General features: G+C 42.3%; 17 non-coding genes across 17 annotated transcripts; all 17 read right to left on the minus strand.

Annotated features, from left to right (window-relative positions):
- Nucleotides 1–339: 339 nt before the first annotated feature.
- Nucleotides 340–455, minus strand: LOC142930654 (U5 spliceosomal RNA). The gene has a single exon (XR_012946605.1). It is a non-coding gene; the product is annotated as a U5 spliceosomal RNA (small nuclear RNA).
- Nucleotides 456–1,566: 1,111 nt separating this feature from the next.
- LOC142930691 (U5 spliceosomal RNA) lies at nucleotides 1,567–1,684 on the minus strand. Its single transcript, XR_012946642.1, has one exon. It is a non-coding gene; the product is annotated as a U5 spliceosomal RNA (small nuclear RNA).
- Nucleotides 1,685–2,807: 1,123 nt separating this feature from the next.
- On the minus strand, nucleotides 2,808–2,923 carry LOC142930748 (U5 spliceosomal RNA). Its single transcript, XR_012946698.1, has one exon. It is a non-coding gene; the product is annotated as a U5 spliceosomal RNA (small nuclear RNA).
- A 1,116-nt stretch (nucleotides 2,924–4,039) lies between these two features.
- LOC142930639 (U5 spliceosomal RNA) lies at nucleotides 4,040–4,155 on the minus strand. Its single transcript, XR_012946590.1, has one exon. It is a non-coding gene; the product is annotated as a U5 spliceosomal RNA (small nuclear RNA).
- A 1,117-nt stretch (nucleotides 4,156–5,272) lies between these two features.
- On the minus strand, nucleotides 5,273–5,388 carry LOC142930642 (U5 spliceosomal RNA). The gene has a single exon (XR_012946592.1). It is a non-coding gene; the product is annotated as a U5 spliceosomal RNA (small nuclear RNA).
- A 1,740-nt stretch (nucleotides 5,389–7,128) lies between these two features.
- Nucleotides 7,129–7,244, minus strand: LOC142930708 (U5 spliceosomal RNA). The gene has a single exon (XR_012946659.1). It is a non-coding gene; the product is annotated as a U5 spliceosomal RNA (small nuclear RNA).
- Nucleotides 7,245–8,358: 1,114 nt separating this feature from the next.
- On the minus strand, nucleotides 8,359–8,474 carry LOC142930709 (U5 spliceosomal RNA). Its single transcript, XR_012946660.1, has one exon. It is a non-coding gene; the product is annotated as a U5 spliceosomal RNA (small nuclear RNA).
- A 1,115-nt stretch (nucleotides 8,475–9,589) lies between these two features.
- Nucleotides 9,590–9,705, minus strand: LOC142930643 (U5 spliceosomal RNA). Its single transcript, XR_012946593.1, has one exon. It is a non-coding gene; the product is annotated as a U5 spliceosomal RNA (small nuclear RNA).
- Nucleotides 9,706–10,823: 1,118 nt separating this feature from the next.
- LOC142930749 (U5 spliceosomal RNA) lies at nucleotides 10,824–10,939 on the minus strand. Its single transcript, XR_012946699.1, has one exon. It is a non-coding gene; the product is annotated as a U5 spliceosomal RNA (small nuclear RNA).
- Nucleotides 10,940–12,052: 1,113 nt separating this feature from the next.
- On the minus strand, nucleotides 12,053–12,167 carry LOC142930725 (U5 spliceosomal RNA). The gene has a single exon (XR_012946676.1). It is a non-coding gene; the product is annotated as a U5 spliceosomal RNA (small nuclear RNA).
- A 1,119-nt stretch (nucleotides 12,168–13,286) lies between these two features.
- Nucleotides 13,287–13,402, minus strand: LOC142930750 (U5 spliceosomal RNA). The gene has a single exon (XR_012946700.1). It is a non-coding gene; the product is annotated as a U5 spliceosomal RNA (small nuclear RNA).
- Nucleotides 13,403–14,522: 1,120 nt separating this feature from the next.
- On the minus strand, nucleotides 14,523–14,636 carry LOC142930641 (U5 spliceosomal RNA). The gene has a single exon (XR_012946591.1). It is a non-coding gene; the product is annotated as a U5 spliceosomal RNA (small nuclear RNA).
- Nucleotides 14,637–15,754: 1,118 nt separating this feature from the next.
- On the minus strand, nucleotides 15,755–15,870 carry LOC142930751 (U5 spliceosomal RNA). Its single transcript, XR_012946701.1, has one exon. It is a non-coding gene; the product is annotated as a U5 spliceosomal RNA (small nuclear RNA).
- A 1,118-nt stretch (nucleotides 15,871–16,988) lies between these two features.
- LOC142930652 (U5 spliceosomal RNA) lies at nucleotides 16,989–17,102 on the minus strand. Its single transcript, XR_012946603.1, has one exon. It is a non-coding gene; the product is annotated as a U5 spliceosomal RNA (small nuclear RNA).
- Nucleotides 17,103–18,219: 1,117 nt separating this feature from the next.
- LOC142930753 (U5 spliceosomal RNA) lies at nucleotides 18,220–18,335 on the minus strand. Its single transcript, XR_012946703.1, has one exon. It is a non-coding gene; the product is annotated as a U5 spliceosomal RNA (small nuclear RNA).
- Nucleotides 18,336–19,455: 1,120 nt separating this feature from the next.
- On the minus strand, nucleotides 19,456–19,569 carry LOC142930661 (U5 spliceosomal RNA). Its single transcript, XR_012946611.1, has one exon. It is a non-coding gene; the product is annotated as a U5 spliceosomal RNA (small nuclear RNA).
- Nucleotides 19,570–20,690: 1,121 nt separating this feature from the next.
- LOC142930680 (U5 spliceosomal RNA) lies at nucleotides 20,691–20,806 on the minus strand. The gene has a single exon (XR_012946631.1). It is a non-coding gene; the product is annotated as a U5 spliceosomal RNA (small nuclear RNA).
- Between the last annotated feature and the right edge of the window lie 1,086 nt (nucleotides 20,807–21,892).

The following is a 21,892-nucleotide window of genomic DNA, read 5'->3' on the forward strand; positions in this document are numbered from 1 at the left end:
ATTAATGAGGGGGACTGGTCGATGTGGAGTGATGTTACGAGAGTTAAGGACAGACATTAATGGGTGATTATAGTAGGTATTCGGGGGGGGTGCATCAAGCGTACGTACGCAGGTGGGGGGAGGGAGGGGGTGAAGGTACGCGTGCATACAGGGAGGGGGAAAGGGGATGGACCCTAAACTGCAATACACCCGTCCATGGACGGGCTATAGGCTAGTCAGATAATAAATAGCTGTATAACTTTGTTGCAATGAACACAAAGTGTGTCCCCCCCCCCTCTCTTTTCATGACGTGAAGCACCCGTACCCAGCAACCTCAATCTTTTTGTTACTTTCAAGGAAACCCTGCCAGAGCAGGGTTACGAAAAATAGTTTAAGACTCATTAGAGTGTTCCTCTCCACGGAAATCTTTAGTAAAAGGCGAAAGATTTATTCGCTCTGAAAAGAAACCAGAGTAAAGTTTAGTTCCATCATTAGTAGGTACTTATCGGAACACTCCTACATTTATCCTATGGGACCTGTTCTTCGCAACTTTACTAAAATTAAAACGTCCTTTGATACAACTTAAAATCAGTGATTATTTAATTTCCATTCATGTTTTTACACGAGGGTTATTAAAGTAAAGGTAATGTTATTCTGCACATAGTTTACTTCACATTGTGATCATTGTACATAATTACAGTATTGGACCAATGGCGGACCCGTAAACATGGCCAATAACTTGGCCAGCATCCGTTAGATTTTTAAAATACTGTATTTTAACAAACATATTTAAGAAATATACTGTATAGTCATGTATTATATGTATTATGCATACCAACTGTCATCTATTATCTACATATGGCGCTGCATGTTTTATTTAAACACTAGCCTTTTGCCCGTCCAAGGACGGGTGTATTGCAGTAAATCTGAAACTTGCAAGCGAAAAGCAGACCGCGACGTGATATTCATTGCATTAATGCGCGTGCAATTTGTAAGGGAGCGGTGACATAGACCTATTTCATTTTAAGGTTATAATCCCTTGTTCATCATGACGTCCTTTTTACTCTGATGTCTCAATAGCGTTACGGAAATCGGGTGACATGAGGGTTCTGCCTATGTAGTGAGGGGTGTAAGTTGACGACTAGGATAGGGGAGGAGGCCCCTTGGCCCCCGCTGTGTAGTTACTTCAGCTGCTAATAATTATGAATGGGGGGAGGGGGTGTCGATTTGGAGGACGTCACCTGCTCTTGAATATTAATGAGGGGGACTGGTCGATGTGGAGTGATGTTACGAGAGTTAAGGACAGACATTAATGGGTGATTATAGTACGTATTCGGGGGGGGGGGTGCATCAAGCGTACGTACGCAGGGGGGGGGGGGGGTAAAAGTACGCGTGCATACAGGGAGGGGGAAAGGGGATGGACCCTAAACTGAAATACACCCGTCCTTGGACGGGCTATAGGCTAGTCAGATCATAAATAGCTGCGTAACTTTGTCGCAATGAACACAAAGTGTGTCCCCCCCCCTCTCTTTTCATGATGTGAAGCACCCATACCCAGCAACCTCAATCTTTTGTTACTTTCAAGGAAACCCTGCCAGAGCAGGGTTACGAAAAATTAGTTTGAGACTCATTAGAGTGTTCCTCTCCACGGAAATCTTTAGTAAAAGGCGAAAGCTTTATTCGCTCTGAAGAGAAACCAGAGTAAAGTTTAGTTCCATCATTAGTAGGTACTTATCGGAACACTCCTACATTTATCCTATGGGACCTGTTCTTCGCAACTTTACTAAAATTAAAACGTCCTTTGATACAACTTAAAATCAGTGATTATTGAATTTCTATTCATGTTTTTACAAGAGGGTTATTAAAGTAAAGGTAATGTTATTCTGCACATAGTTTACTTCACATTGTGATCATTGTACATAATTACAGTATTGGACCAATGGCAGACCCGTAAACATGGCCAATAACTTGGCCAGCATCCGTTAGCTTTTTAAAATACTGTATTTTAACAAACATATTTTAAGAAATATACTGTATTGTCATGTATTATATGTATTATGCATACCAACTGTCATCTATTATCTACATATGGCACTGCATGTTTTATTTAAACACTAGCCTTTTGCCCGTCCAAGGACGGGTGTATTGCAATAAATCTGAAACTTGCAAGCGAAAAGCAGACCGCGACGTGATATTCATTGCATTCATGCGTGTGCAATTTTTTTTTAATGCGCGGTGACACAGACCTATTTCATGTTAAGGTTATAATCCCTTGTTCATCATGACGTCCTTTTTACTCTGATGTCTCAATAGCGTTACGGAAATCTCGTGACATGAGGGTTCTGCCTATGTAGTGAGGGGTGTAAGTTGACGCCTAGGATAGGGGAGGAGGCCCCTTGGCCCCCCATGTGTAGTGACTTCAGCCGCTAATAATGAGGAATGGGGGGAGGAGGTGTCGATTTGGAGGACGTCACCTGCTCTTGAATATTAATGAGGGGGACTGGTCGATGTGGAGTGATGTTACGAGAGTTAAGGACAGACATTAATGGGTGATTATAGTAGGTATTCGGGGGGGGTGCATCAAGCGTACGTACGCAGGTGGGGGGGGGGGGCGGTAAAAGTACGCGTGCATACAGGGAGGGGGAAAGGGGATGGACCCTAAACTGCAATACACCTGTCCTTGGACGGGCTATAGGCTAGTCAGATAATAAATAGCTGTATAACTTTGTTGCAATGAACACAAAGTGTGTCACCCCCCCCCCCCTCTCTTTTCATGACGTGAAGCACCCGTACCCAGCAACCTCAATCTTTTTGTTACTTTCAAGGAAACCCTGCCAGAGCAGGGTTACGAAAAATAGTTTAAGACTCATTAGAGTGTTCCTCTCCACGGAAATCTTTAGTAAAAGGCGAAAGATTTATTCGCTCTGAAGAGAAACCAGAGTAAAGTTTAGTTCCATCATTAGTAGGTACTTATCGGAACACGCCTACATTTATCCTATGGGACCTGTTCTTCGCAACTTTACTAAAATTAAAACGTCCTTTGATACAACTTAAAATCAGTGATTATTTAATTTCCATTCATATTTTTACACGAGGGTTATTAAAGTAAAGGTAATGTTATTCTGCACATAGTTTACTTCACATTGTGATCATTGTACATAATTACAGTATTGGACCAATGGCGGACCCGTAAACATGGCCAATAACTTGGCCAGTATCCGTTAGATTTTTAAAATACTGTATTTTAACAAACATATTTTAAGAAATATACTGTATAGTCATGTATTATATGTATTATGCATACCAACTGTCATCTATTATCTACATATGGCGCTGCATGTTTTATTTAAACACTAGCCTTTTGCCCGTCCAAGGACGGGTGTATTGCAGTAAATCTGAAACTTGCAAGCGAAAAGCAGACCGCGATGTGATATTCATTGCATTAATGCGCGTGCAATTTGTAAGGGAAAGGTGACATAGACCTATTTCATTTTAAGGTTATAATCCCTTGTTCATCATGACGTCCTTTTTACTCTGATGTCTCAATAGCGTTACGGAAATCGCGTGACATAAGGGTTCTGCCTATGTAGTGAGGGGTGTAAGTTGACGCCTAGGATAGGGGAGGAGGCCCCTTGGCCCCCGCTGTGTAGTTACTTCAGCCGCTAATAATTAGGAATGGGGGGAGGGGGTGTCGATTTGGAGGACGTCACCTGCTCTTGAATATTAATGAGGGGGACTGGTCGATGTGGAGTGATGTTACGAGAGTTAAAAACAGACATTAATGGGTGATTATAGTAGGTATTCGGGGGGGGGTGCATCAAGCTTACATACGCAGGTGGGGGGGGGGGGGGGTAAAAGTATGCGTGCATACAGGGAGGGGGAAAGGGGATGGACCCTAAACTGCAATACACCCGTCCTTGGACAGGCTATAGGCTAGTCAGATAATAAATAGCTGCGTAACTTTGTCGCAATGAACACAAAGTGTGTTCCCCCCCTTCTCTTTTCATGACGTGAAGCACCCGTACCCAGGAACCTCAATCTTTTTGTTACTTTCAAGGAAACCCTGCCAGAGCAGGGTTACGAAAAATAGTTTAAGACTCATAAGAGTGTTCCTCTCCACGGAAATCTTTAGTAAAAGGCGAAAGATTTATTCGCTCTGAAGAGAAACCAGAGTAAAGTTTAGTTCCATCATTAGTAGGTACTTATCGGAACACTCCTACATTTATCCTATGGGACCTGTTCTTCGCAACTTTAGTAAAATTAAAACGTCCTTTGATACATCTTAAAATCAGTGATTATTTAATTTCCATTCATGTATTTACACGAGGGTTATTAAAGTAAAGGTAATGTTATTCTGCACATAGTTTACTTCACATTGTGATCATTGTACATAATTACAGTATTGGACCAATGGCGGACCCGTAAACATGGCCCAAAAACTTGGTCAGCATCCGTTAGCTTTTTAAAATACTGTATTTTAACAAACATTTTAAGAAATATACTGTATTGTCATGTATTATATGTATTATGCATACCAACTGTCATCTATTATCTACATATGGCACTGCATGTTTTATTTAAACACTAGCCTTTTGCCCGTCCAAGGACGGGTGTATTGCAATAAATCTGAAACTTGCAAGCGAAAAGCAGACCGCGACGTGATATTCATTGCATTAATGCGTGTGCAATTTTTTTTTAATGCGCGGTGACACAGACCAATTTCATGTTAAGGTTATAATCCCTTGTTCATCATGACGTCCTTTTTACTCTGATGTCTCAATAGCGTTACGGAAATCGCGTGACATGAGGGTTCTGCCTATGTAGTGAGGGGTGTAAGTTGACGCCTAGGATAGGGGAGGAGGCCCCTTGGCCCCCGCTGTGTAGTTACTTCAGCCGCTAATAATTAGAAATGGGGGGAGGGGGTGTCGATTTGGAGGACGTCACCTGCTCTTGAATATTAATGAGGGGGACTGGTCGATGTGGAGTGATGTTACGAGAGTTAAGGACAGACATTAATGGGTGATTATAGTAGGTAGTCGGGAGGGGGGTGCATCAAGCGTACGTACGCAGGGGGGGGGGGGGGGTAAAAGTACGCGTGCATACAGGGAGGGGGAAAGGGGATGGACCCTAAACTGAAATACACCCGTCCTTGGACGGGCTATAGGCTAGTCAGATCATAAATAGCTGCGTAACTTTGTCGCAATGAACACAAAGTGTGTCCCCCCCCCCTCTCTTTTCATGATGTGAAGCACCCATACCAAGCAACCTCAATCTTTTTGTTACTTTCAAGGAAACCCTGCCAGAGCAGGGTTACGAAAAATAGTTTAAGACTCATAAGAGTGTTCCTCTCCACGGAAATCTTTAGTAAAAGGCGAAAGATTTATTCGCTCTGAAGAGAAACCAGAGTAAAGTTTAGTTCCATCATTAGTAGGTACTTATCGGAACACTCCTACATTTATCCTTTGATACAACTTAAAATCAGTGATTATTTAATTTCCATTCATGTTTTTACACGAGGGTTATTAAAGTAAAGGTAATGTTATTCTGCACATAGTTTACTTCACATTGTGATCATTGTACATAATTACAGTATTGGACCAATGCCGGACCCGTAAACATGGCCAATAACTTGGCCAACATCCGTTAGCTTTTTAAAATACTGTATTTTAACAAACATATTTAAGAAATATACTGTATTGTCATGTATTATATGTATTATGCATACCAACTGTCATCTATTATCTACATATGGCACTGCATGTTTTATTTAAACACTAGCCTTTTGCCCGTCCAAGGACGGGTGTATTGCAATAAATCTGAAACCTGCAAGCGAAAAGCAGACCGCGACGTGATATTCATTGCATTAATGTGTGTGCAATTTTTTTTTAATGCGCGGTGACACAGACCTATTTCATGTTAAGGTTATAATCCCTTGTTCATCATGACGTCCTTTTTACTCTGATGTCTCAATAGCGTTACGGAAATCGCGTGACATGAGGGTTCTGCCTATGTAGTGAGGGGTGTAAGTTGACGCCTAGGATAGGGGAGGAGGCCCCTTGGCCCCCGCTGTGTAGTTACTTCAGCCGCTAATAATTAGGAATGGGGGGAGGGGGTGTCGATTTGGAAGACGTCACCTGCTCTTGAATATTAATGAGGGGGACTGGTCGATGTGGAGTGATGTTACGAGAGTTAAGGACAGACATTAATGGGTAATTATAGTAGGTATTTGGGGGGGGTGCATCAAACGTACGTACGCAGGGGGTGGGGGTAAAAGTACGCGTGCATACAGGGAGGGGGAAAGGGGATGGCCCCTAAACTGAAATACACCCGTCCTTGGACAGGCTATAGGCTAGTCAGATCATAAATAGCTGCGTAACTTTGTCACAATGAACACAAAGTGTGTCCCCCCCCTCTCTTTTCATGATGTGAAGCACCCATACCCAGCAACCTCAATCTTTTGTTACTTTCAAGGAAACCCTGCCAGAGCAGGGTTACGAAAAATAGTTTGAGACTCATTAGAGTGTTCCTCTCCACGGAAATTGCATTAATGCGCGTGCAATTTGTAAGGGAGCGGTGACATAGACCTATTTCATTTTAAGGTTATAATTCCTTGTTCATCATGACGTCCTTTTTACTCTGATGTCTCAATAGCGTTACGGAAATCGCGTGACATGAGGGTTCTGCCTATGTAGTGAGGGGTGTAAGTTGACGCCTAGGATAGGGGAGGAGGCCCCTTGGCCCCCGCTGTGTAGTTACTTCAGCCGCTAATAATTAGGAATGGGGGGAGGGGGTGTCGATTTGGAGGATGTCACCTGCTCTTGAATATTAATGAGGGGGACTGGTCGATGTGGAGTGATGTTACGAGAGTTAAGGACAGACATTATAGTAGGTATTCGGGGGGGGGTGCATCAAGCTTACATACGCAGGTGGGGGGGGGGGGGGTAAAAGTGTGCGTGCATACAGGGAGGGGGAAAGGGGATGGACGCTAAACTGCAATACACCCGTCCTTGGACAGGCTATAGGCTAGTCAGATAATAAATAGCTGCGTAACTTTGTCGCAATGAACACAAAGTGTGTTCCTCCCCTCTCTTTTCATGACGTGAAGCACCCGTACCCAGGAACCTCAATCTTTTTGTTACTTTCAAGGAAACCCTGCCAGAGCAGGGTTATGAAAAATAGTTTAAGACTCATAAGAGTGTTCCTCTCCACGGAAATCTTTAGTAAAAGGCGAAAGATTTATTCGCTCAGAAGAGAAACCAGAGTAAAGTTTAGTTCCATCATTAGAAGGTACTTATCGGAACACTCCTACATTTATCCTATGGGACCTGTTCTTCGCAACTTTAGTAAAATTAAAACGTCCTTTGATACATCTTAAAATCAGTGATTATTTAATTTCCATTCATGTATTTACACGAGGGTTATTAAAGTAAAGGTAATGTTATTCTGCACATAGTTTACTTCACATTGTGATCATTGTACATAATTACAGTATTGGACCAATGGCGGACCCGTAAACATGGCCCAAAAACTTGGTCAGCATCCGTTAGCTTTTTAAAATACTGTATTTTAACAAACATTTTAATAAATATACTGTATTGTCATGTATTATATGTATTATGCATACCAACTGTCATCTATTATCTACATATGGCACTGCATGTTTTATTTAAACACTAGCCTTTTGCCCGTCCAAGGACGGGTGTATTGCAATAAATCTGAAACTTGCAAGCGAAAAGCAGACCGCGACGTGATATTCATTGCATTAATGCGTGTGCAATTTTTTTTTAATGCGCGGTGACACAGACCTATTTCATTTTAAGGTTATAATCCCTTGTTCATCATGACGTCCTTTTTACTCTGATGTCTCAATAGCGTTACGGAAATCGCGTGACATGAGGGTTCTGCCTATGTAGTGAGGGGTGTAAGTTGACGCCTAGGATAGGGGAGGAGGCCCCTTGGCCCCCGCTGTGTAGTTACTTCAGCCGCTAATAATTAGGAATGGGGGGAGGGGGTGTCGATTTGGAGGACGTCACCTGCTCTTGAATATTAATGAGGGGGACTGGTCGATGTGTAGTGATGTAACGAGAGTTAAGGACAGACATTAATGGGTGATTATAGTAGGTATTCGGGGGAGGTGCATCAAGCTTACATACCCAGGTGGGGGGGGAGGGTAAAAGTGTGCGTGCATACAGGAAAAGGGAAAGGGGATGGACGCTAAACTGCAATACACCCGTCCTTGGACAGGCTATAGGCTAGGCAGATAATAAATAGCTGCGTAACTTTGTCGCAATGAACACAAAGTGTGTTCCCCCCCCTCTCTTTTCATGACGTGAAGCACCCGTACCCAGGAACCTCAATCTTTTTGTTACTTTCAAGGAAACCCTGCCAGAGCAGGGTTATGAAAAATAGTTTAAGACTCATAAGAGTGTTCCTCTCCACGGAAATCTTTAGTAAAAGGCGAAAGATTTATTCGCTCAGAAGAGAAACCAGAGTAAAGTTTAGTTCCATCATTAGAAGGTACTTATCGGAACACTCCTACATTTATCCTATGGGACCTGTTCTTCGCAACTTTAGTAAAATTAAAACGTCCTTTGACACATCTTAAAATCAGTGATTATTTAATTTCCATTCATGTATTTACACGAGGGTTATTAAAGTAAAGGTAATGTTATTCTGCACATAGTTTACTTCACATTGTGATCATTGTACATAATTACAGTATTGGACCAATGGCGGACCCGTAAACATGGCCCAAAAACTTGGTCAGCATCCGTTAGCTTTTTAAAATACTGTATTTTAACAAACATTTTAATAAATATACTGTATTGTCATGTATTATATGTATTATGCATACCAACTGTCATCTATTATCTACATATGGCACTGCATGTTTTATTTAAACACTAGCCTTTTGCCCGTCCAAGGACGGGTGTATTGCAATAAATCTGAAACTTGCAAGCGAAAAGCAGACCGCGACGTGATATTCATTGCATTAATGCGTGTGCATTTTTTTTTAATGCGCGGTGACACAGACCTATTTCATGTTAAGGTTATAATCCCCTGTTCATCATGACGTCCTTTTTACTCTGATGTCTCAATAGCGTTACGGAAATCGCGTGACATGAGGGTTCTGCCTATGTAGTGAGGGGTGTAAGTTGACGCCTAGGATAGGGGAGGAGGCCCCTTGGCCCCCGCTGTGTAGTTACTTCAGCCGCTAATAATTAGGAATAGGGGGAGAGGGTGTCGATTTGGAGGACGTCACCTGTTCTTGAATATTAATGAGGGGGACTTGTCGATGTGGAGTGATGTTACGAGAGTTAAAGACAGAAATTAAAGGGTGATTATAGTAGGTAGTCGGGGGGGGGGGGGTGCATCAAGCGTACGTACGCAGGGGGGGAGGGTAAAAGTACGCGTGCATACAGGGAGAGGGAAAGGGGATGGACCCTAAACTGAAATACACCCGTCCTTGGACGGGCTTCAGGCTAGTCAGATCATAAATAGCTGCGTAACTTTGTCGCAATGAACACAAAGTGTGTCCCCCCCCCCTCTCTTTTCATGATGTGAAGCACCCATACCCAGCAACCTCAATTTTTTTGTTACTTTCAAGGAAACCCTGCCAGAGCAGGGTTACGAAAAATAGTTTAAGACTCATAAGAGTGTTCCTCTCCACGGAAATCTTTAGTAAAAGGCGAAAGATTTATTCGCTCTGAAGAGAAACCAGAGTAAAGTTTAGTTCCATCATTAGTAGGTACTTATCGGAACACTCCTACATTTATACTATGGGACCTGTTCTTCGCAACTTTACTAAAATTAAAACGTCCTTTGAAACAACCTAAAATCAGTGATTATTTAATTTCCATTCATGTTTTTACACGAGGGTTATTAAAGTAAAGGTAATGTTATTCTGCACATAGTTTACTTCACATTGTGATCATTGTACATAATTACAGTATTGGACCAATGGCGGACCCGTAAACATGGCCAATAACTTAGCCAGCATCCGTTAGATTTTTAAAATACTGTATTTTAACAAACATATTTTAAGAAATATACTGTATAGTCATGTATTATATGTATTATGCATACCAACTGTAATCTATTATCTACATATGGCGCTGCATGTTTTATTTAAACACTAGCCTTTTGCCTGTCCAAGGACGGGTGTATTGCAGTAAATCTGAAACTTGCAAGCGAAATGCAGACCGCGACGTGATATTCATTGCATTAATGCGCGTGCAATTTGTATGGGAGCGGTGACATAGACCTATTTCATTATAAGGTTATAATCCCTTGTTCATCATGACGTCCTTTTTACTCTGATGTCTCAATAGCGTTACGGAAATCTTGTGACATGAGGGTTCTGCCTATGTAGTGAGGGGTGTAAGTTGACGCCTAGGATAGGGGAGGAGGCCACTTGGCCCCCCATGTGTAGTTACTTCAGCCGCTAATAATTAGGAATGGGGGGAGGAGGTGTCGATTTGGAGGACGTCACCTGCTCTTGAATATTAATGAGGGGGACTGGTCGATGTGGAGTGATGTTACGAGAGTTAAGGACAGACATTAATGGGTGATTATAGTAGGTATTCGGGGGGGGTGCATCAAGCGTACGTACGCAGGTGGGTGGGGGGGGGGGGGTAAAAGTACGCGTGCATACAGGGAGGGGGAAAGGGGATGGACCCTAAACTGCAATACACCCGTCCTTGGACGGGCTATAGGCTAGTCAGATAATAAATAGCTGTATAACTTTGTTGCAATGAACACAAAGTGTGTCCCCCCCCCCTCTCTTTTCATGACGTGAAGCACCCGTACCCAGCAACCTCAATCTTTTTGTTACTTTCAAGGAAACCCTGCCAGAGCAGGGTTACGAAAAATAGTTTAAGACTCATTAGAGTGTTCCTCTCCACGGAAATCTTTAGTAAAAGGCGAAAGATTTATTCGCTCTGAAGAGAAACCAGAGTAAAGTTTAGTTCCATCATTAGTAGGTACTTATCGGAACACTCCTACATTTATCCTATGGGACCTGTTCTTCGCAACTTTACTAAAATTAAAACGTCCTTTGATACAACTTAAAATCAGTGATTATTTAATTTCCATTCATGTTTTTACACGAGGGTTATTAAAGTAAAGGTAATGTTATTCTGCACATAGTTTACTTCACATTGTGATCATTGTACATAATTACAGTATTGGACCAATGGCGGACCCGTAAACATGGCCAATAACTTGGCCAGCATCCGTTAGATTTTTAAAATACTGTATTTTAACAAACATATTTTAAGAAATATACTGTATAGTCATGTATTATATGTATTATGCATACCAACTGTCATCTATTATCTACATATGGCGCTGCATGTTTTATTTAAACACTAGCCTTTTGCCCGTCCAAGGACGGGTGTATTGCAGTAAATCTGAAACTTGCAAGCGAAAAGCAGACCGCGACGTGATATTCATTGCATTAATGCGCGTGCAATTTGTAAGGGAGCGGTGACATAGACCTATTTCATTTTAAGGTTATAATCCCTTGTTCATCATGACGTCCTTTTTACTCTGATGTCTCAATAGCGTTACGGAAGTCGCGTGACATGAGGGTTCTGCCTATGTAGTGAGGGGTGTAAGTTGACGCCTAGGATAGGGGAGGAGGCCCCTTGGCCCCCGCTGTGTAGTTACTTCAGCCGCTAATAATTAGGAATGGGGGGAGGGGGTGTCGATTTGGAGGACGTCACCTGCTCTTGAATATTAATGAGGGGGACTGGTCGATGTGGAGTGATGTTACAAGAGTTAAGGACAGACATTAATGGGTGATTATAGTAGGTATTCGGGGGGGGGGTGCATCAAGCTTACATACGCAGGTGGGGGGGGGGGTAAAAGTATGCATGCATACAGGGAGGGGGAAAGGGGATGGACGCTAAACTGCAATACACCCGTCCTTGGACAGGCTATAGGCTAGTCAGATAATAAATAGCTGCGTAACTTTGTCGCAATGAACACAAAGTGTGTTCCCCCCCCTCTCTTTTCATGACGTGAAGCACCCGTACCGAGGAACCTCAATCTTTTTGTTACTTTCAAGGAAACCCTGCCAGAGCAGGGTTATGAAAAATAGTTTAAGACTCATAAGAGTGTTCCTCTCCACGGAAATCTTTAGTAAAAGGCAAAAGATTTATTCGCTCTGAAAAAAACCAGAGTAAAGTTTAGTTCCATCATTAGTAGGTACTTATCGGAACACTCCTACATTTATCCTATGGGACCTGTTCTTCGCAACTTTACTAAAATTAAAACGTCCTTTGATACAACTTAAAATCAGTGATTATTTAATTTCCATTCATGTTTTTACACGAGGGTTATTAAAGTAAAGGTAATGTTATTCTGCACATAGTTTACTTCACATTGTGATCATTGTACATAATTACAGTATTGGACCAATGGCGGACCCGTAAACATGGCCCAAAAACTTGGTCAGCATCCGTTAGCTTTTTAAAATACTGTATTTTAACAAACATTTTAATAAATATACTGTATTGTCATGTATTATATGTATTATGCATACCAACTGTCATCTATTATCTACATATGGCACTGCATGTTTTATTTAAACACTAGCCTTTTGCCCGTCCAAGGACGGGTGTATTGCTATAAATCTGAAACTTGCAAGCGAAAAGCAGACCGCGACGTGATATTCATTGCATTAATGCGTGTGCAATTTGTTTTTTAATGCGCGGTGACACAGACCTATTTCATGTTAAGGTTATAATCCCTTGTTCATCATGACGTCCTTTTTACTCTGATGTCTCAATAGCGTTACGGAAATCGCGTGACATGAGGGTTCTGCCTATGTAGTGAGGGGTGTAAGTTGACGCCTAGGATAGGGGAGGAGGCACCTTGGCCCCCGCTGTGTAGTTACTTCAGCCGCTAATAATTAGGAATAAGGGGAGGGGGTGTCGATTTGGAGGACGTCACCTGCTCTTGAATATTAATGAGGGGGACTGGTCGATGTGGAGTGATGTTACGAGAGTTAAGGACAGACATTAATGGGTGATTATAGTAGGTAGTCGGGGGGGGGGGGTTCATCAAGCGTACGTACGCAGGGGGGGGTAAAAGTACGCGTGCATACAGGGAGGGGGAAAGGGGATGGACCCTAAACTGCAATACACCCGTCCTTGGACGGGCTATAGGCTAGTCAGATCATAAATAGCTGCGTAACTTTGTCGCAATGAACACAAAGTGTGTCCCCCCCCCCCCCCCCCTCTCTTTTCATGACGTGAAGCACCCATACCCAGCAACCTCAGCTTTTTGTTACTTTCAAGGAAACCCTGCCAGAGCAGGGTTACGAAAAATAGTTTAAGACTCATTAGAGTGTTCCTCTCCACGGAAATCTTTAGTAAAAGGCGAAAGATTTATTCGCTCTGAAGAGAAACCAGAGTAAAGTTTAGTTCCATCATTAGTAGGTACTTATCGGAACACTCCTACATTTATCCTATGGGACCTGTTCTTCGCAACTTTACTAAAATTAAAACGTCCTTTGATACAACTTAAAATAAGTGATTATTTAATTTCCATTCATGTTTTTACACGAGGGTTATTAAAGTAAAGGTAATGTTATTCTGCACATAGTTTACTTCACATTGTGATCATTGTACATAATTACAGTATTGGACCAATGGCGGACCCGTAAACATGGCCAATAACTTGGCCAGCATCCGTTAGCTTTTTAAAATACTGTATTTTAACAAACATATTTTAAGAAATATACTGTATTGTCATGTATTATATGTATTATGCATACCAACTGTCATCTATTATCTACATATGGCACTGCATGTTTTATTTAAACACTAGCCTTTTGCCCGTCCAAGGACGGGTGTATTGCAATAAATCTGAAACTTGCAAGCGAAAAGCAGACCGCGACGTGATATTCATTGCATTAATGCGTGTGCAATTTTTTTTTAATGCGCGGTGACACAGACCTATTTCATGTTAAGGTTATAATGCCTTGTTCATCATGACGTCCTTTTTACTCTGATGTCTCAATAGCGTTACGGAAATCTCGTGACATGAGGGTTCTGCCTATGTAGTGAGGGGTGTAAGTTGATGCCTAGGATAGGGGAGGAGGCCCCTTGGCCCCCGCTGTGTAGTGACTTCAGCCGCTAATAATTAGGAATGGGGGGAGGAGGTGTCGATTTGGAGGACGTCACCTGCTCTTGAATATTAATGAGGGGGACTGGTCGATGTGGAGTGATGTTACGAGAGTTAAGGACAGACATTAATGGGTGATTATAGTAGATATTCGGGGGGGGGGGGGGTGCATCAAGCGTACGTACGCAGGTGGGGGGGGGGGGGAAAGTACGCGTGCATACAGGGAGGGGGGAAAGGGGATGGACCCTAAACTGAAATACACCCGTCCTTGGACGGGCTACAGGCTAGTCAGATAATAAATAGCTGCGTAACTTTGCCGCAATGAACACAAAGTGTGTCCCCCTCCTCTCTTTTCATGACGTGAAGCACCCGTACCCAGCAACCTCAATCTTTTTGTTACTTTCAAGGAAACCCTGCCAGAGCAGGGTTACGAAAAATAGTTTAAGACTCATTAGTGTTCCTCTCCACGGAAATCTTTAGTAAAAGGCAAAAGATTTATTCGCTCTGAAGAGAAACCAGAGTAAAGTTTAGTTCCATCATTAGTAGGTACTTATCGGAACACTCCTACATTTATCCTATGGGACCTGTTCTTCGCAACTTTACTAAAATTAAAACGTCCTTTGATACAACTTAAAATCAGTGATTATTTAATTTCCATTCATGTTTTTACACGAGGGTTATTAAAGTAAAGGTAATGTTATTCTGCACATAGTTTACTTCACATTGTGATCATTGTACATAATTACAGTATTGGACCAATGGCGGACCCGTAAACATGGCCCAAAAACTTGGTCAGCATCCGTTAGCTTTTTAAAATACTGTATTTTAACAAACATTTTAATAAATATACTGTATTGTCATGTATTATATGTATTATGCATACCAACTGTCATCTATTATCTACATATGGCACTGCATGTTTTATTTAAACACTAGCCTTTTGCCCGTCCAAGGACGGGTGTATTGCTATAAATCTGAAACTTGCAAGCGAAAAGCAGACCGCGACGTGATATTCATTGCATTAATGCGTGTGCAATTTGTTTTTTAATGCGCGGTGACACAGACCTATTTCATGTTAAGGTTATAATCCCTTGTTCATCATGACGTCCTTTTTACTCTGATGTCTCAATAGCGTTACGGAAATCGCGTGACATGAGGGTTCTGCCTATGTAGTGAGGGGTGTAAGTTGACGCCTAGGATAGGGGAGGAGGCACCTTGGCCCCCGCTGTGTAGTTACTTCAGCCGCTAATAATTAGGAATAAGGGGAGGGGGTGTCGATTTGGAGGACGTCACCTGCTCTTGAATATTAATGAGGGGGACTGGTCGATGTGGAGTGATGTTACGAGAGTTAAGGACAGACATTAATGGGTGATTATAGTAGGTAGTCGGGGGGGGGGGGTTCATCAAGCGTACGTACGCAGGGGGGGGTAAAAGTACGCGTGCATACAGGGAGGGGGAAAGGGGATGGACCCTAAACTGAAATACACCCGTCCTTGGACGGGCTATAGGCTAGTCAGATCATAAATAGCTGCGTAACTTTGTCGCAATGAACACAAAGTGTGTCCCCCCCCCCCCCCCCTCTCTTTTCATGACGTGAAGCACCCATACCCAGCAACCTCAGCTTTTTGTTACTTTCAAGGAAACCCTGCCAGAGCAGGGTTACGAAAAATAGTTTAAGACTCATTAGAGTGTTCCTCTCCACGGAAATCTTTAGTAAAAGGCGAAAGATTTATTCGCTCTGAAGAGAAACCAGAGTAAAGTTTAGTTCCATCATTAGTAGGTACTTATCGGAACACTCCTACATTTATCCTATGGGACCTGTTCTTCGCAACTTTACTAAAATTAAAACGTCCTTTGATACAACTTAAAATAAGTGATTATTTAATTTCCATTCATGTTTTTACACGAGGGTTATTAAAGTAAAGGTAATGTTATTCTGCACATAGTTTACTTCACATTGTGATCATTGTACATAATTACAGTATTGGACCAATGGCGGACCCGTAAACATGGCCAATAACTTGGCCAGCATCCGTTAGCTTTTTAAAATACTGTATTTTAACAAACATATTTTAAGAAATATACTGTATTGTCATGTATTATATGTATTATGCATACCAACTGTCATCTATTATCTACATATGGCACTGCATGTTTTATTTAAACACTAGCCTTTTGCCCGTCCAAGGACGGGTGTATTGCAATAAATCTGAAACTTGCAAGCGAAAAGCAGACCGCGACGTGATATTCATTGCATTAATGCGTGTGCAATTTTTTTTTAATGCGCGGTGACACAGACCTATTTCATGTTAAGGTTATAATGCCTTGTTCATCATGACGTCCTTTTTACTCTGATGTCTCAATAGCGTTACGGAAATCTCGTGACATGAGGGTTCTGCCTATGTAGTGAGGGGTGTAAGTTGATGCCTAGGATAGGGGAGGAGGCCCCTTGGCCCCCGCTGTGTAGTGACTTCAGCCGCTAATAATTAGGAATGGGGGGAGGAGGTGTCGATTTGGAGGACGTCACCTGCTCTTGAATATTAATGAGGGGGACTGGTCGATGTGGAGTGATGTTACGAGAGTTAAGGACAGACATTAATGGGTGATTATAGTAGATATTCGGGGGGGGGGGGGTGCATCAAGCGTACGTACGCAGGTGGGGGGGGGGGGAAAGTACGCGTGCATACAGGGAGGGGGGAAAGGGGATGGACCCTAAACTGAAATACACCCGTCCTTGGACGGGCTACAGGCTAGTCAGATAATAAATAGCTGCGTAACTTTGCCGCAATGAACACAAAGTGTGTCCCCCTCCTCTCTTTTCATGACGTGAAGCACCCGTACCCAGCAACCTCAATCTTTTTGTTACTTTCAAGGAAACCCTGCCAGAGCAGGGTTACGAAAAATAGTTTAAGACTCATTAGTGTTCCTCTCCACGGAAATCTTTAGTAAAAGGCAAAAGATTTATTCGCTCTGAAGAGAAACCAGAGTAAAGTTTAGTTCCATCATTAGTAGGTACTTATCGGAACACTCCTACATTTATCCTATGGGACCTGTTCTTCGCAACTTTACTAAAATTAAAACGTCCTTTGATACAACTTAAAATCAGTGATTATTTAATTTCCATTCATGTTTTTACACGAGGGTTATTAAAGTAAAGGTAATGTTATTCTGCACATAGTTTACTTCACATTGTGATCATTGTACATAATTACAGTATTGGACCAATGGCGGACCCGTAAACATGGCCCAAAAACTTGGTCAGCATCCGTTAGCTTTTTAAAATACTGTATTTTAACAAACATTTTAATAAATATACTGTATTGTCATGTATTATATGTATTATGCATACCAACTGTCATCTATTATCTACATATGGCACTGCATGTTTTATTTAAACACTAGCCTTTTGCCCGTCCAAGGACGGGTGTATTGCTATAAATCTGAAACTTGCAAGCGAAAAGCAGACCGCGACGTGATATTCATTGCATTAATGCGTGTGCAATTTGTTTTTTAATGCGCGGTGACACAGACCTATTTCATGTTAAGGTTATAATCCCTTGTTCATCATGACGTCCTTTTTACTCTGATGTCTCAATAGCGTTACGGAAATCGCGTGACATGAGGGTTCTGCCTATGTAGTGAGGGGTGTAAGTTGACGCCTAGGATAGGGGAGGAGGCACCTTGGCCCCCGCTGTGTAGTTACTTCAGCCGCTAATAATTAGGAATAAGGGGAGGGGGTGTCGATTTGGAGGACGTCACCTGCTCTTGAATATTAATGAGGGGGACTGGTCGATGTGGAGTGATGTTACGAGAGTTAAGGACAGACATTAATGGGTGATTATAGTAGGTAGTCGGGGGGGGGGGGGTTCATCAAGCGTACGTACGCAGGGGGGGGTAAAAGTACGCGTGCATACAGGGAGGGGGAAAGGGGATGGACCCTAAACTGAAATACACCCGTCCTTGGACGGGCTATAGGCTAGTCAGATCATAAATAGCTGCGTAACTTTGTCGCAATGAACACAAAGTGTGTCCCCCCCCCCCCCCTCTCTTTTCATGACGTGAAGCACCCATACCCAGCAACCTCAGCTTTTTGTTACTTTCAAGGAAACCCTGCCAGAGCAGGGTTACGAAAAATAGTTTAAGACTCATTAGAGTGTTCCTCTCCACGGAAATCTTTAGTAAAAGGCGAAAGATTTATTCGCTCTGAAGAGAAACCAGAGTAAAGTTTAGTTCCATCATTAGTAGGTACTTATCGGAACACTCCTACATTTATCCTATGGGACCTGTTCTTCGCAACTTTACTAAAATTAAAACGTCCTTTGATACAACTTAAAATAAGTGATTATTTAATTTCCATTCATGTTTTTACACGAGGGTTATTAAAGTAAAGGTAATGTTATTCTGCACATAGTTTACTTCACATTGTGATCATTGTACATAATTACAGTATTGGACCAATGGCGGACCCGTAAACATGGCCAATAACTTGGCCAGCATCCGTTAGCTTTTTTAAATACTGTATTTTAACAAACATATTTTAAGAAATATACTGTATTGTCATGTATTATATGTATTATGCATACCAACTGTCATCTATTATCTACATATGGCACTGCATGTTTTATTTAAACACTAGCCTTTTGCCCGTCCAAGGACGGGTGTATTGCAATAAATCTGAAACTTGCAAGCGAAAAGCAGACCGCGACGTGATATTCATTGCATTAATGCGTGTGCAATTTTTTTTTAATGCGCGGTGACACAGACCTATTTCATGTTAAGGTTATAATGCCTTGTTCATCATGACGTCCTTTTTACTCTGATGTCTCAATAGCGTTACGGAAATCTCGTGACATGAGGGTTCTGCCTATGTAGTGAGGGGTGTAAGTTGATGCCTAGGATAGGGGAGGAGGCCCCTTGGCCCCCGCTGTGTAGTGACTTCAGCCGCTAATAATTAGGAATGGGGGGAGGAGGTGTCGATTTGGAGGACGTCACCTGCTCTTGAATATTAATGAGGGGGACTGGTCGATGTGGAGTGATGTTACGAGAGTTAAGGACAGACATTAATGGGTGATTATAGTAGATATTCGGGGGGGGGGGGTGCATCAAGCGTACGTACGCAGGTGGGGGGGGGGGGGGGAAAGTACGCGTGCATACAGGGAGGGGGGAAAGGGGATGGACCCTAAACTGAAATACACCCGTCCTTGGACGGGCTACAGGCTAGTCAGATAATAAATAGCTGCGTAACTTTGCCGCAATGAACACAAAGTGTGTCCCCCTCCTCTCTTTTCATGACGTGAAGCACCCGTACCCAGCAACCTCAATCTTTTTGTTACTTTCAAGGAAACCCTGCCAGAGCAGGGTTACGAAAAATAGTTTAAGACTCATTAGTGTTCCTCTCCACGGAAATCTTTAGTAAAAGGCAAAAGATTTATTCGCTCTGAAGAGAAACCAGAGTAAAGTTTAGTTCCATCATTAGTAGGTACTTATCGGAACACTCCTACATTTATCCTATGGGACCTGTTCTTCGCAACTTTACTAAAATTAAAACGTCCTTTGATACAACTTGAAATTAGTGATTATTTAATTTCCATTCATGTTTTTACACGAGGGTTATTAAAGTAAAGGTAATGTTATTCTGCACATAGTTTACTTCACATTGTGATCATTGTACATAATTACAGTATTGGACCAATGGCGGACCTGTAAACATGGCCCAAAAACTTGGTCAGCATCCATTAGCTTTTTAAAATACTGTATTTTAACAAAAATATTTTAAGAAATATACTGTATTGTCATGTATTATATGTATTATGCATACCAACTGTCATCTATTATCTACATATGGCGCTGCATGTTTTATTTCAACACTAGCCTTTTGCCCGTCCAAGGACGGGTGTATTGCAATAAATCTGAAACTTGCAAGCAAAAAGCAGACCGCGACGTGATATTCATTGCACTAATGCGTGTGCAATTTTTTTTTAATGCGCGGTGACACAGACCTATTTCATGTTAAGGTTATAATCCCTTGTTCATCAAGACGTCCTTTTTACTCTGATGTCTCAATAGCGTTACGGAAATCTCGTGACATGAGGGTTCTGCCTATGTAGTGAGGGGTGTAAGTTGACGCCTAGGATAGGGGAGGAGGCCCATTGGCACCCCATGTGTAGTGACTTCAGCCGCTAATAATTAGGAATGGGGGGAGGTGTCGATTTGGAGGACGTCACCTGCTCTTGAATATTAATGAGGGGGACTGGTCGATGTGGAGTGATGTTACGAGAGTTAAGGACAGACATTAATGGGTGATTATAGTAGGTATTCGGGGGGGGGGGTGCATCAAGCGTACGTACGCAGGTGGGGGGGGGGGGGATAAAAGTACGCGTGCATACAGGGAAGGGGAAAGGGGATGGACCCTAAACTGAAATACACCCGTCCTTGGACGGGCTATAGGCAAGACAGCTAATAAATAGCTGCATTACTTTGTCACAATGAACACAAAGTGTGTCCCCCCCCCCCCACTCTTTTCATGACGTGAAGCACCCGTACCCAGCAAACTCAATCTTTTTGTTACTTTCAAGGAAACCCTGCCAGAGCAGGGTTATGAAAAATAGTTTAAGACTCATAAGAGTGTTCCTCTCCACGGAAATCTTTAGTAAAAGGCAAAAGATTTATTCGCTCTGAAGAGAAACCAGAGTAAAGTTTAGTTCCATCATTAGTAGGTACTTATCGGAACACTCCTACATTTATCCTATGGGACCTGTTCTTCGCAACTTTACTAAAATTAAAACGTCCTTTGATACAACTTAAAATCAGTGATTATTTAATTTCCATTCATGTTTTTACATGAGGGTTATTAAAGTAAAGGTAATGTTATTCTGCACATAGTTTACTTCACATTGTGATCATTGTACATAATTACAGTATTGGACCAATGGCGGACCCGTAAACATGGCCCAAAAACTTGGTCAGCATCCGTTAGCTTTTTAAAATACTGTATTTTAACAAACATTTTAATAAATATACTGTATTGTCATGTATTATATGTATTATGCATACCAACTGTCATCTATTATCTACATATGGCACTGCATGTTTTATTTAAACACTAGCCTTTTGCCCGTCCAAGGACGGGTGTATTGCAATAAATCTGAAACTTGCAAGCGAAAAGCAGACCGCGACGTGATATTCATTGCATTAATGCGTGTGCAATTATTTTTTTAATGCGCGGTGACACAGACCTATTTCATGTTAAGGTTATAATCCCTTGTTCATCATGACGTCCTTTTTACTCTGATGTCTCAATAGCGTTACGGAAATCTCGTGACATGAGGGTTCTGCCTATGTAGTGAGGGGTGTAAGTTGACGCCTAGGATAGGGGAGGAGGCCCATTGGCCCCCCATGTGTAGTGACTTCAGCCGCTAATAATTAGGAATGGGGGGAGGAGGTGTCGATTTGGAGGACGTCACCTGCTCTTGAATATTAATGAGGGGGACTGGTCGATGTGGAGTGATGTTACGAGAGTTAAGGACAGACATTAATGGGTGATTATAGTAGGTATTCGGGGGGGGGGGTGCATCAAGCGTACGTACGCAGGTGGGGGGGGGGGGATAAAAGTACGCGTGCATACAGGGAGGGGGAAAGGGGATGGACCCTAAACTGAAATACACCCGTCCTTGGACGGGCTATAGGCAAGACAGCTAATAAATAGCTGCGTTACTTTGTCACAATGAACACAAAGTGTGTCCCCCCCCCCACTCTTTTCATGACGTGAAGCACCCGTACC

The sequence above is a fragment of the Petromyzon marinus genome, chromosome 42 (genome assembly GCF_048934315.1).
Source record: "Petromyzon marinus isolate PM22_M1 ecotype Great Lakes invasive population chromosome 42, UKy_Petmar_22M1.pri1.0, whole genome shotgun sequence".
Lineage (NCBI taxonomy): Eukaryota > Metazoa > Chordata > Hyperoartia > Petromyzontiformes > Petromyzontidae > Petromyzon > Petromyzon marinus.